The sequence below is a fragment of the Pomacea canaliculata genome, linkage group LG2 (assembly GCF_003073045.1).
Source record: "Pomacea canaliculata isolate SZHN2017 linkage group LG2, ASM307304v1, whole genome shotgun sequence".
NCBI lineage: Eukaryota > Metazoa > Mollusca > Gastropoda > Architaenioglossa > Ampullariidae > Pomacea > Pomacea canaliculata.
Window position 1 is genome coordinate 14,722,564 of NC_037591.1, and position 12,963 is coordinate 14,735,526.

General features: G+C 38.2%; 1 protein-coding gene across 1 annotated transcript in view; it reads right to left on the reverse strand.

The window, feature by feature from the left end:
• LOC112554568 overlaps positions 1-12,963 on the reverse strand; it is a 54,984-nt gene that overhangs the window by 23,441 nt on the left and 18,580 nt on the right. The gene's annotated exons all lie outside the window — the stretch shown is intronic.

Genomic DNA, 12,963 nt, shown 5'->3' on the forward strand with positions numbered 1-12,963 from the left:
CAGTTTGGGAGGGGGAGGGGGAAGTAAAAGGTGGAGGGTTAAAGGAGGCAAGAAGACTTGCCTGTATCACAGCTGACTCCAAGAGTTTGTAGTGGGTCGCAGTTTCCATTCTGACTGGAAAAAGTGCATTCTGATAGCGTAGCTTCCTTTCCAATGCAGGATATGTAGCCTCGGAAAGTTTCCCCTGGGGCTGGGCCATAGGAGTTTGCATAGTAGAGAGAGGCACCACCTCTGACAAAAGGCAAACATGAGATAACAAAACATATATGCATGCATCTCTCTCTCTCACACACACACACAGACACACAATCCCACGTGGTATCGACGTCCTATCAGATCCACTTGAGATCTTACTTTTGATGTATGCTGATGATATTGTCATTGTTGTTGATTCCTCTGTTGACCTTCAACGTAACATCTACTCTCTAGAAACATTTTGTAACAAATGGGGACAGTTAATATGGATAAAACAAAAATATAAGTTTTTAAAAATGGTGGTTTTATTCAGGATTGTGGAAAATGGTACTATTCTGGAAAGAAGATTACTGAAGAATATCGCTACAATTATTAGGCGTTACATTCACATCTACGCTAAAGTGGGTCAAATGTACGAATAATTTATTGGTAAAGGCATTAAAAGCCTTGAGTCAAGAAAATGTATTTTAGACTAAAGAACCTTCCAAGAGACATAGTCCTCAAAATATTTAATACAAAAATAAAGTCCATTCTTCTGTATGGATTTGAGATTTGGGGATGGAAACAACACAATGATATAGAGAAAGTTCAAATAAAACTCTGTTAATTGATTTTAAATGTCGGCAGTCTTCACTCGTTTTTAAGAATTATCCAATACTGATGCAGGTTACTAACGTTACCTGAACACAGGTACCCAAATTATTATTACAATATGCTATGTTTACAAGATTAGGCAGGCAGGTCTAAGTGGGCTTCTCGTTAGAATTTTACTATGTAGCTGTGGCTTTGGGTATGCATGGGAATGGCAGATATTTGGTAATTTTCCTTATTCATTACCACAGTAAAAGAAAAATTCAAGGAATGTTTTCGTCAAAAATGACACAATTCAGTATCTACCTGTGATTATTGTGACTATCATCCAGACCTAATTATAGCAACATACATAAACCAGGTATCACGATGTGAACACAGACGTGTCCTGTGTTTTGTTAAGAAGCAACTGTTTACCGGATCACTCGTTGTGATCACCAAACCAGCAATAAACCTGGAGGGAACAGTGTGATAGTCAAAGTGTAGAAGACCTGTACCATGATTTGCTAATATGCCGCAAATATACAGCCTTACGTAATAGATATCTTCCACTATTTCATCATAAATTCCTCTTACCCTCTAAGGTTCACCGTTTGTGTAAGAACTTTAAGGGAAAAGAACCCAGATAATTTTTTTTCATTATTATTACACACAATCACAATCACAAATTCATTAAGTGGAAACACGCCCACGCTTAGAACCTACGTGTGTCAATGTGACATCAGAACATTTGGACACTGAGCTTTAGTGCATAGAATACTTTTAATAAGCACAAAGAGAAAAAATTAAAAGCAGGCTCACTCGGGATAGTTAAGCTGTCTGCAGATGACATCACCAACGAGGGTTGAGGTGTACGAACGACAAACACTAAACCAGACTCCATCCTTAAAGATTTCCACTCGTCCTTCATGGGCATTAGAACCGTTCATAAGCCGGACGTCGTTCTCCACTGTTAAGAAATAAAATAAAGCAGTCAGCAGAAAATAGAAGAAAATAAGAAAAGAGCGATATGATAGAAAGCGTTATCTTAAGTGTATATTTAGAAAAAAAAACTATGTGGAAAAAGTCTGTATAATTACTTAGCTTGGAAATCTAAATTTTTATATTGATGTGCCAACTAATATAAAGAGCTGATATCTATTTTTGCTTTCTATTTTTTTTTATTTCTCCTTCATTCTCTCTGTTTTCTGTCTCTCTCTCTCTCACTGACACACACGCGTTTAAATAGTCTCTATAATCATTAAACTATATTACATTATAAATGTTAATACTGCAGTTAAATATATAGTCGCTTAATCTGTTATTTCATACACCCCTTTATATACTAAAACAAAGAATCTGTCTTTTAAAACCTCAAAAAGAAAACAAGACAAAGAAAACAAAATGCTGTAAAAATGTAAAACAAGCAAAATTCCCAGCCACACTAGAAACGGGCACGCTAGATACTAAAGATTTGGAAAGACTGCAAACGGATTGGTATCAGCGAGTGACTAAATTAAATTTTCTGTTCATGAAACAACACAATGACTACAAAATAAGCTGGGTTTAGAATTTTAAACACCATTGTTGCGTTAAGCAATCAGGAGCCACACGTTCCACTCTCAAGATTCAAGATTCAAGATTCAAGATTCAAGCACGCTCACAACCACACAGACTCAACAGGCACTCAGACCTGGGGACGCGCACCTGCTAATAACATTGAAAGGAAAAAATCAAGCTTGACAGACGTGGCGAGATTCCAGGTAAGGGCTGAGCACTAGCCGGTAGCCTTGCACGGGGAGGTGCGAGTAAAACCAAGTATTACAAAAAGCAGGCGGCAGTCAGCGGACAACGGTGCTAGCGGAACTTTTTAAGGAACGCACTTGGTGGGCCTGCTAAGCGATAACATGGGAGACGGGGGAGTTGGCTCATGGCCCAAGGACTTTGAACTATATTGTGCATAGTTTTTCTATAGGTCCAGATGCCCTTCCGCGATGATTTGACGATGAACGATTGATCCTATTGAAGACAGTTGAAGAAATGTTATTAGAGGCGTCGAATGAAGAAACGATGAATTGAAGTAAGGACGCAGAAACGATAAGTTGAAGTCTTGACGGAGCCCAGCGGCTCGTGACGTGGGTCCTTTTGTCGCTCACATAAGATTCGGCTCAGAGACACCAACAAACAAACGGCGCACAATGTCCTCTACGCCATTTTTTTCCTATCCATCTGTTTTCCAACCGAAAACCCTCCACCATCACCGCACGTGGCAATTACGTAAAAAGGAAAGAAAAGCTTACGTAAAATGCGGTGATGTAGAAATTCCTCCCCCTCCGGCTACCTTCTCTCGCCCCCACTTTTACCGACAACCTTAATTAAGAAACTCTCTCAAAATAATAACCTAAATTAAATGTGATTTTATTAAGACAAAACTACTATCCGTTACCGTGTTATACGACTTTGCTAAGATGTGATTAACACCTATTGATTAATTATTACTTTTGCAAGTGTTTGGAGACTCATACAAGTTTGCAAAACCTTTCAACTGTTCAGACCGTTTTGGCCGGCTCATTTTTAAGCCGATAACGCTCATAGAAAGAAATTACTTTTTTGCACGAAATATTTACCGTTCAGCTTATATCTCATGACACCTATCATTACTGCAAGTAGAAACATTTGTAATTTTTTGGCCTTATCCCTTATCCTTGATCTGTAATTGTCAATTTATTTCTTAGGTTTATTAGATTACTATTGTCTGACGTTTGCTGTTCAACAGGCACGTTTGCTTTTTTTATTCGCCTTGTCGGAGTGAAGCATCCGGAGCTGTGACACACTGCTGTATACGACAGGTTGTGACAAACTTCGAGACAGAGGCATTTGGCTAAGGTGGTACAAAATGATCGTGCTAAAATGGGTGATTAGTCACGCCTGATAGTTTTCAGTACCACAGCATTACAGTTGTGCTTGTCGTGTTAATATCCTGTATATTTAGATCTTAAAACAACTAATTCAAACCTTCTAAAGCATTAGTTTGAGTAAATATCCAGCTTATGCGAGGCTGTTAACGGTACCAGCTTTTAATTCAATATTTGAGTTACATCACAGACTGAAATTCAACTTCCAGGTAAAAAAAAAACAACAGTTAACCAGTGCAGATAATATTAGCTAGAACAACATGAGAAAGATAGAGAAATAAGGAGCTGAAAGCTACCCTAATTGTAAATTTCGGAGATGTAGCCTATAATATTTTCATCTTATCCCTTTTATTGTAATTTATAGTCATTTACCTAGTTTGTACATATCCAGCTTCCATTATTATTATTATTATTATTATTATTATTATTATTATTATTATTATTATTATTATTATTATTATTATTATTATTATTATTATTATTATTATTATTATTATTATTATTATATGTCCAGCTCGACAAGTTCAAAGATACTCGAGAAACTCATTCTTGTAGGAGTCTTTACTGACATTGAGCGCTTGCTGCTGTAAACATGAAGACGACAACGAAGACAGCTGCACGTCGCTGCCATGATGAGCCTGTGACGAGAAGATAATCAAAAGTTATGAGAGCTCGAAAATTAGCACATAGCAAAGTCATAAGACTTTGGTCTTTGTGGCCAATTTTTGACCCAATGACCAGCGTTTAAATACACTACAAAGAAATATATTTTTTCAAATACACACACACACTGCTTTGTATTCACTTACCAGTGTATATTCTCCGACTTCCACGCATCGAGAGAACGGAGTGGAAGAGTTTTACAAACAAATAAAAAAGGACATCAACGTTGTACTCGATGATTGGAACGCCGAGTTCTCCTAACACTCCTACCCGCTACAGGTAGGAACGGTGGGGAAATTTGGCCCCTGTAAACCACAGAACCATTGACTCACCTTCAAGTTCTAAGGCGACAAAGAAAAAAAAAACAGCCATGAGTCACGAATGATACTCTAGATCTCTGTGACCAAAGGATGGACTTGAAATAAACCCGAAGCAGCTTTCAAATACAAAGAAGTGAGTTGTGCATCAGGAAAGGGATAAAGGCAGCTCGGGAGAACTGGATTGAGAGCCAGCGCATGGACATGGAGAAAGGAATGGCACGAGGTGACAGCAAAATGGCCTACAAATACTAAGATACCTTATTAGGACAAGCCATCACAAGACCTCAATAATAAAAGACAGCAAAACATCTTTTCACAGAAAGCAATGTTGTACTCAACCGACGGACTGAATACTGTAAAGACCTGTATAACTTTCAGCTGAAGACAGACGCTGACATCAAAACAACCAGATAAGAAACAGTGAAGCTGAAGACTTAAAAGTCTTACGGCTGCCACCTACGAAAATAAGTAGAAACAGCTGTACGCAGTCTGAAGGGGGCAAGTCACCAAGCGTTGATAATGTGCTTGCTGAGCTGCTCAATCAGGGTGAGGACAAAACTACAAATGCCATCACTGTTCTGTGTCAAAGAGTCTAAGAGCTCAAAGAGTGACTAAAAATGAACACAGTCAATAGCTATAAACCTCCTCCCAAAAAACGGGAACAACAAACAGTCCCAGAAACACATAAACTTTATGAGTTACTTATGCAAAGTCATGATAAAGGTAATGCAGAACCGCATCAGCACCACCGTGATTGAACTGCTTGTAGAAGAACAGGCTGGCTTCAGACCATATACATTATACAAGCACAGATATACAGATCTTCATCTGTCACATCCTTATAGAGACGCGGGACCTTTATCACTTCATAGACTTTAAGAAGGCATGTCAAATCATCGAACCACTGTTTGATAGCTCAACGAGTCCAGTACTGTTGGATAGAAGCTTACTTTCTCACCACAATAGGGGTATGTCAAGGATGTACCCTATTATCTGTGCTATTCAATATCTTTTTGGAGGACACCATGCGCGAATCCCATGACTTTCAAACTTCCATTTCCATTGGTGTAAGGTTGATCTGCAACCCAAGCTTTGGAGACGACAAAGATCTGTTTGAGGCATTTACAAAGAACTGCAAGACCTCAACAACAGACTGTCAGTTCGGAAGCATATGGACTAAGCACTATGCCTTACGAAGAAATTGATAAATGTCTTTAAAGTTCGGCTTAGGTGATCGCAACCAAAAACTAAGTCTTTTACATTGAAGTTACTGATTGTTTGTCTATACAGCGCATTTTCAAAAATCAGAAATAAATCTTTCATACCAGGCTCCAAATGTATAACTGCTGCACCAGACATTTCGTGCTGAAGCAACACCAACAAAGTGGCTTCTTAACAAATCTGTTTAGATTATATAGCTTGTAAAGAAAGGAAGTCAGATGGAATTTCACCCGCCACCCTGAGCGTTTGATTTGTGGGTGCCAGACCAATGGCTTATGCCTGCGGTGTACGGTAAATATAATTTGTTATCGCTGTTTGACAGGTATAATCGTTTTAATCTCACTAGGATCATGTCAGATTTATAGAACTTTACAAACATAAATTTACAGAGATAACTTTAACTTACAAATGACACATGTATCGCAACAAAAGTGAGAATGATGGGAAGAAAAAGATTTCTTAACCTTTTTCCATCAAGCATTAATGGTTGTAAAACATTGGTGAGGGTTTTTCGAGTATCGCTTAACGTAAATCTCGTCTAGGCTTACACACACTTACCGGTGTCACGAAAGAGTGGGGATAGGGCTATAGTGTGGGTTTACACATCTGTTCTTTTCTCTAGAAATGACGTAACTTTTCTGTAGAAATGACGTAACACACGCAAGAGCTGATGAGAACTTAGTCTCGTGATAGCCGTCTAGCGTGATTGGTTGTGGTGTGTCATGTGGCGTGACTGACCAATTGAACGCATGTTGTTTTGGAAAGATCTAGATGCAAGCTCAGCGCTTTTCGCTGGAGACTTTTGGGGACAGGACATCAAAGTGAATTCGCAGTTCAAGTCTTCGCTTGCTCGTGTTCTACCATTAGCCTCAGACGACAAAAAGATCTTGAAGGAATAAGGACACAATCCAAGAGAGTGATTAAAAGGGATTCTAAAGGCAAACTAAAACTGCTTAGAATCGCGTAAAGAGTATGATAAATTCGAATCTCATCTATTTATAGGTTTTTATGTGGAAAACGTTGAAGGTGTTTAGTAGAATGTTGTGTTTAATAAGAGAAATTACACGGCACTCTTTTTTTTGCTTCCACGAAATCTCGTTCTCCATCACGTGACCCTATGACGTGTGGTTTCCATAGTGAGAACCATGCCTCGAGAATGTGCTCTACCCGATTGCCACGAAAAGATGGAAAAGATTCAAAATTTTATTTTCATCAGTTTCTGAAAGACAGAGCCTTACAAGCCTGACACACAGAGTGCGTCATTAGAATAAACAGACGTCAAATCTTCGCAATGACGTCAGACACTTCCTGTCAGAGACTGACGTCCCAATAAGACTGACATCAGAAGAAGACTCGTCTGATTGATCACCTCGGGAAGCTATCGTGGTTACTCGGCTGAAGGACACAGAGGGTGATTTCACTGGATTTTTTCAATTTTTATAAACATCGGCAACCGAAATGGTGCTAATAAGTGGTAATTAAGTGAGAAACGAAACTTTATTTCTCCTGTATTGCTCTCGTGCTCTGTAATTGTAACTAAATATAGGTTTGAAACGTTTGACCGTCGCCAGAGCCTTATCATAAGCCTTTAGAATCCCTTTAAGCCCGCGTACCGGGAGAGCAGTCTTCGACCTGCATAACAACGTGAGTTGCTCTGGCCACCGGGAGCGGCACTGATGTTCGTGTGAGGAACGTCAGGCCTACTGGCGACCGTTCAAGGTGCACAGGGTCCCAACCTTCTTCTTCGTACCTCTCTCGACGCGTACCCGACAACAGAAGACCGACTTCCTAGAACACTATTTCTTCTGCTGCACGATGAGAGGGTTCTCCCTACGAATGATAGCCATTGGGCGAAAACAAGTGACAGAGTGTGTGTCCTGCAGAGACTAAGACTCCACACAGCAAAGGCACTTGAACAGCGATAAGTGGCGAGTGCATGAGAATCGTACGGGAAGAGTGCTTGTGCAGTGTTGTGAGTGTGACAGTTAAAGATAGATCTGACTCACTAGTTATCTAGATTAGGATTACGTCAAGGAGTGTAGTTAGTAAACGGGACGACCTAGGTAATTCTCCAAGTTAGGGAATCAGCTCATTTCAAAACTTGCCTGTTACGTTTACGATTATAACCATGGCAGCGATAGATGGTGCCTAGGAAACAACTATAATATTTATAGTTGACTGAAGCTTTTGAACAACTGCGACTTATTTCCTTTTTTTTTCTTTCTCTTCGTCTCTTCCTTTTTGTCCTTCTTTTAAATAATCTTCATGGATTAGTCATAAATAGCACGCTAAAATTACCTAGAAAATTATCTGCGGGAAAACAACTGTCAACCGAAAACTTTCATACACTTTTGAGAATAGCAGGAGAAGATATGTTTCCGAGAAATAAGAAATGGACACCATCCCCGTGAGAGTGTGGTTTCTTACACCTCACTCCCCAATGCCAGAAAGATAAAAGAACTACCTTTACCGTATTTTAAAACTTGATCGTGTCTTGAGAGTTTACAAAACTATAAATTTTGGGCTCCATGTGTATGGCCAGGACAGAAAATCGTTTGTTTGGAGGCAGTGTGCCAAACTTAAAACTTCTACGACCATATTTTTACACGGTGTCCAGTCACTTAATCCCCAGATACTTAATCCCCGACACTTAATCCCCAACACTTAATCCCCAGACGCTTAATCCTTTATTTTCACGAAAGAGTGAGGATAGGGCTGTAGTGTGGGTTGGCCTTCTGTACCTCCGATCATTAGCTTACCTGTCATATTGATTAACAAAAATTACCTCGCGGACACTTAAGAACAATTTTCATATCATATTGTTGAAGAACATTGAATTTACTAGCGTATATGAACTTTAACTAATGTTGTAGATGTTCAAAGGACGTTGAAGTTAATAGTATGATTTAAATATTATTTATGTATTTCAATATTTATTTTAACTGTAAAACTTTTTGTGATGTTTATGGGAAATAATTATTTGAATTTCAATTAAATTTTTCGCTGACTTCATAATTTTTATAGTTAAGGTTTTAGTTTATGGATTAAGTGTCGGGGATTAAGTGTCTGGGAATCTTTTACACACCCTTAACAATCACGACTGTCATAGTGCTGTTGTCGGGGTGTTCATCTGGTCGATGCATCCATGCAACTCCACAACCGTTATGCTAGGCAGGTGTCGTAATCAAGGAAGAGATAAAAAAAAATAAATCATGGAGATAAAACGTCAACTGTGATACTTTGGTCGTGCTGCAAAAGTGCCAATCCTTACTGTACTGGGGATCGGCGATAACCGTTCCCCCAACGGAAATATGTTTTGACTTGTTTCCCATCAGTCACCACTCACACGATTAGCAATGGAGCGCAACCGGTACAAACAGAAAATCACAGGCGAAAAATGTGGAGATTTCACTACTAGTTATTCTCGATATGTTCACTTTGGGTAGGCAGGGGTTCACGTGTGAAGAGTACACATGACTGTTGAGGCTTTTTGTGAGAGTTTGGTACTCTGGTACCAGTCATTGAAGTTCGTGCGCGTCGTCTATAGTCATTGTCAGACGACCTTCCAGTGTGTTCTTAGAGTGAAATCTAGTCACTCAAATCTCGACGTTGAAAGAGTAAGGGTTAATTAAAGTTGATTTACTTTGCTGTATCCTTCTCCCACTTATCACCTTGCCAGTCAGTAAGGCCACTCTAAACAGGGCTAATATGGACAGAACTTGCCGCTACCTGAACTAAGGGACGGTAACACTATTGTTAACACTCCTCGCGGGTGTTTGAGTTACACACCCTACTTGTAAATAAAACTGTGACTTAATTAAAGAAAGTGTGCATTTCAGTTTAAAAATCACTGTTTTCTATTCTTCAGTTACCAACCAAAGAGAAAAAAAACTCATGTCAATTTCCTGTCATTTGTCAATTATGCCACATGTTTGCAGCGCTTCAAAGAGGAAGAGTATTGTTATTAAATGGCATGACATATTTAATGACAATGACTCACTGTCTTCATGACAAGAGACACAAACATTTTTATAGTACACAACAGCATGTATAACATATTCATAGAATTTGAACCGAAGTATATAGTTATCAGGAATATTCTCCTTTTTAAGGGACATAATTAAATAAATATATATATGTTAATTCTACTTCCATCCATTTATGCATACACACATATGTAAGTAGAAGAAACATTACTTGTTGAATATCATCTAAGTATACACGAGCAAGCAGCTGATTCCTAAGGATAGCGTTCCTTTAATCTTTAGTTGTAACGCCTCCTACAACTTTCATTTAAATAATTATAGCATTACTTTTGCATCAAGGAAGTATTTTATACCACAAGACATTGACCAACTAGGCTATTTCGTACTCGATGCACCCGCTGTCTTCCCCAGATGTGTAGACCATGCAACTGACCCGTACTTGTCGCAAAAATACCAATGCTCACCTGGGCAGTTTCTGCAAATCGTGACCATACCAACCCTAAAACACACGGTACCCTTACAGTGACCAAGAAAATAGCCTTATAAACACCTAGTTCTAAAAGCACCTGGTCCTGGTAACGCCTAACCTGGTGGGTAAGAGGCACATGTAACTTTTGTAAAAAGGTATCCAATGCTTGTTGCTGTTGTTGTTGTTGCTGCTGCTGCTGTTTATTTTTGCAAAATCCTGGTCCCGATTATATTTCACAACTCTCTTCAATACTTATTTAAATTATTTTTATTTCACTTTTGCCTTTTGCAGGTTGTAAGAGTAGATTCGCAATGAAATCAAAATTGTTGAAACAAATTTTACTTATCCCGTGTGAGCTAATCCATATGGGTGAAAGGGTTTCAAAAGTGCAAGACCATCAAAATAAGATAAAAACTGTATGGTAACCACTGCATAAGAAATTTTTTCAAGCTCTTCAGCATGCTGTCGTGTCTCCGGTGTTCAAACAATCTGGAAAAGGTGACTCAATAAAAAACCGCCAAATGTAGCAAAACCACATATGACTATTTAATGCTTGCACACAGTATAAAGAAAATAAAAATCAACATTGTTTACATTTTTATTGTCAATTTCTTTCAACATACCACATTAGATCGTGTTTGTGTATGCACAGGCACTTTTTATATTATATATATATACTTTTTAAGTAAAATTTAGAAATTAAAATATAACAATTATATATGTAGAAATTATATATGAAGAAAAACAATAAAAAGAATTTCTATTTCAGAAGACTATAAAGTGCTTAATACTATGTTGACATTACACGACTTATTTTCACTGAAAGTCTAGAGGACTGAGTAGAAGACTTATTCCGTCAAATTTCAGTCTAATTTACTAAGGTTGGTTTGTAAAGAAGTTTAGTGATTTTGCGGAATCTACCAAATAACAGTGGACAAAGATAATGTACATTTTTTATGATGTAAGTACAATATGGTAATTTGATCAAATTGTTTCTCAAAGAATTAAAGAATGTATTTATCAAAAACAATACTAAGGCATCTCGTGTGTGTGCATGCCTGTGTGGATATTGTGTGTGTGTGTGTTTGTGTGCGTGTGCATGCATATAAGGAGTGGTTACGGTATTTGAGCGTGTTGTTAAAAATGAAAGTACACGTACATTCAGTTTCTGTTTAATTCACATACACATCTAAAGATATATATATATATACCAATTAAAGTAACTGTGATCTCTCAACGTCTTACGAAATCCTTCATTTCACAACAATCAGAATAAAGACCACACTGGTTAGAAAACCAATTTCCTTCCACGAGAAGACAGCTCGTAAACTTGACCCAGCTGAAATCTTTGCCGACTCAGTGGTCTGCTGTCGCAGGACAGTAGTTGCGCTACCTGTGATAAAGATGTGATCATAGATACAGTTTTTTTGTATGATTACAATGTGTCAAGCTATAATATTTTTCTCGATTTCCAATGAAATGCAACATTCGTAAAAAGAAGAGTAGTAAATCTACACGTCTATTGAAAGCAAGATAAAGGATTACAATATTTTTCTCCCCGGCACACACATTAGGCATTAAAAGAGATAAAAACTATTAAAACATAAAAAACTTAAACAAAGTAATCTGTCAGCTTTTGCTTTACAATAATATTATTTTTATTGCTGTAATATATTGTTAGGAAACTAGCGACTATTACGCATAATTGATTTGTAGAACTCAGTAGATATGTCATTTGCTTGATTTAGTTCAAACCTTTTCCCCACCAGTCTAACAGGAAGCGCTTCTTGAGGAGTGCCACAAAAAAACCAGAATATTTACATAAAAATGAAGAAATAGAGATTCGCAAAACTTAAACCTGAGATCAAGGCACAGGATACACCGTCGGGTAGAAGATGATAGTCTCTGTTGCAGAAGCAAGTTTCTTCCCCTTGTGTGACGGCACATCCGCCATTTTGTGTGTCACAGTCAGTGCTCTGACACTCTGTCAAGGCTGCAATCATTGACACAAGACCAGATGAACGCTTCCTGAGAATATTTGTTATAGTATGACTTTATTAAAGACTAATCAACTTAAATCTGTGAAAAGATTAACGGTTACTTCAGCATTATTTGTAGAATTTTTTCTATAATTGTTCTAAAAAAAAACCTTTCTCTTTGTGCGCATGTGCGCTGACCTTTGCACGTGAAGCCGTCGTTGTTCAGGATGTAGCCTGCAGCACTGCACGAGCATCTGTAAGACCCCGCCGTGTTGTCGCAACGTTGTTTACACTTGTTTGTCTCGTGTGAGGCGCATTCGTCAACATCTGTAAGCCACAAGGATGGTCAAATATTCACAACTACAGACAACCGAACCAACAGCTTTCTCAAGATTTTATTTATGATGGGAATTGCTCCTGCTGTCTACAATAAAACAACTTAACGCTCTTTTTTTTAATGTGCTGACATGAGAGCATGATGACATTTTGCCTCTACTAGGACCGTAAATTCCACATGTGGCTCCTAACTATTTTCTCCTGTTCCAAAAACTCTGGGACGGCCAGTGTGATGAAGTGGTGAAGTCTGCAGCGAGAAAATGTTTTCTTAAATAATACACCGACTTTAAAAAAAAAAAAAGAAGTAAA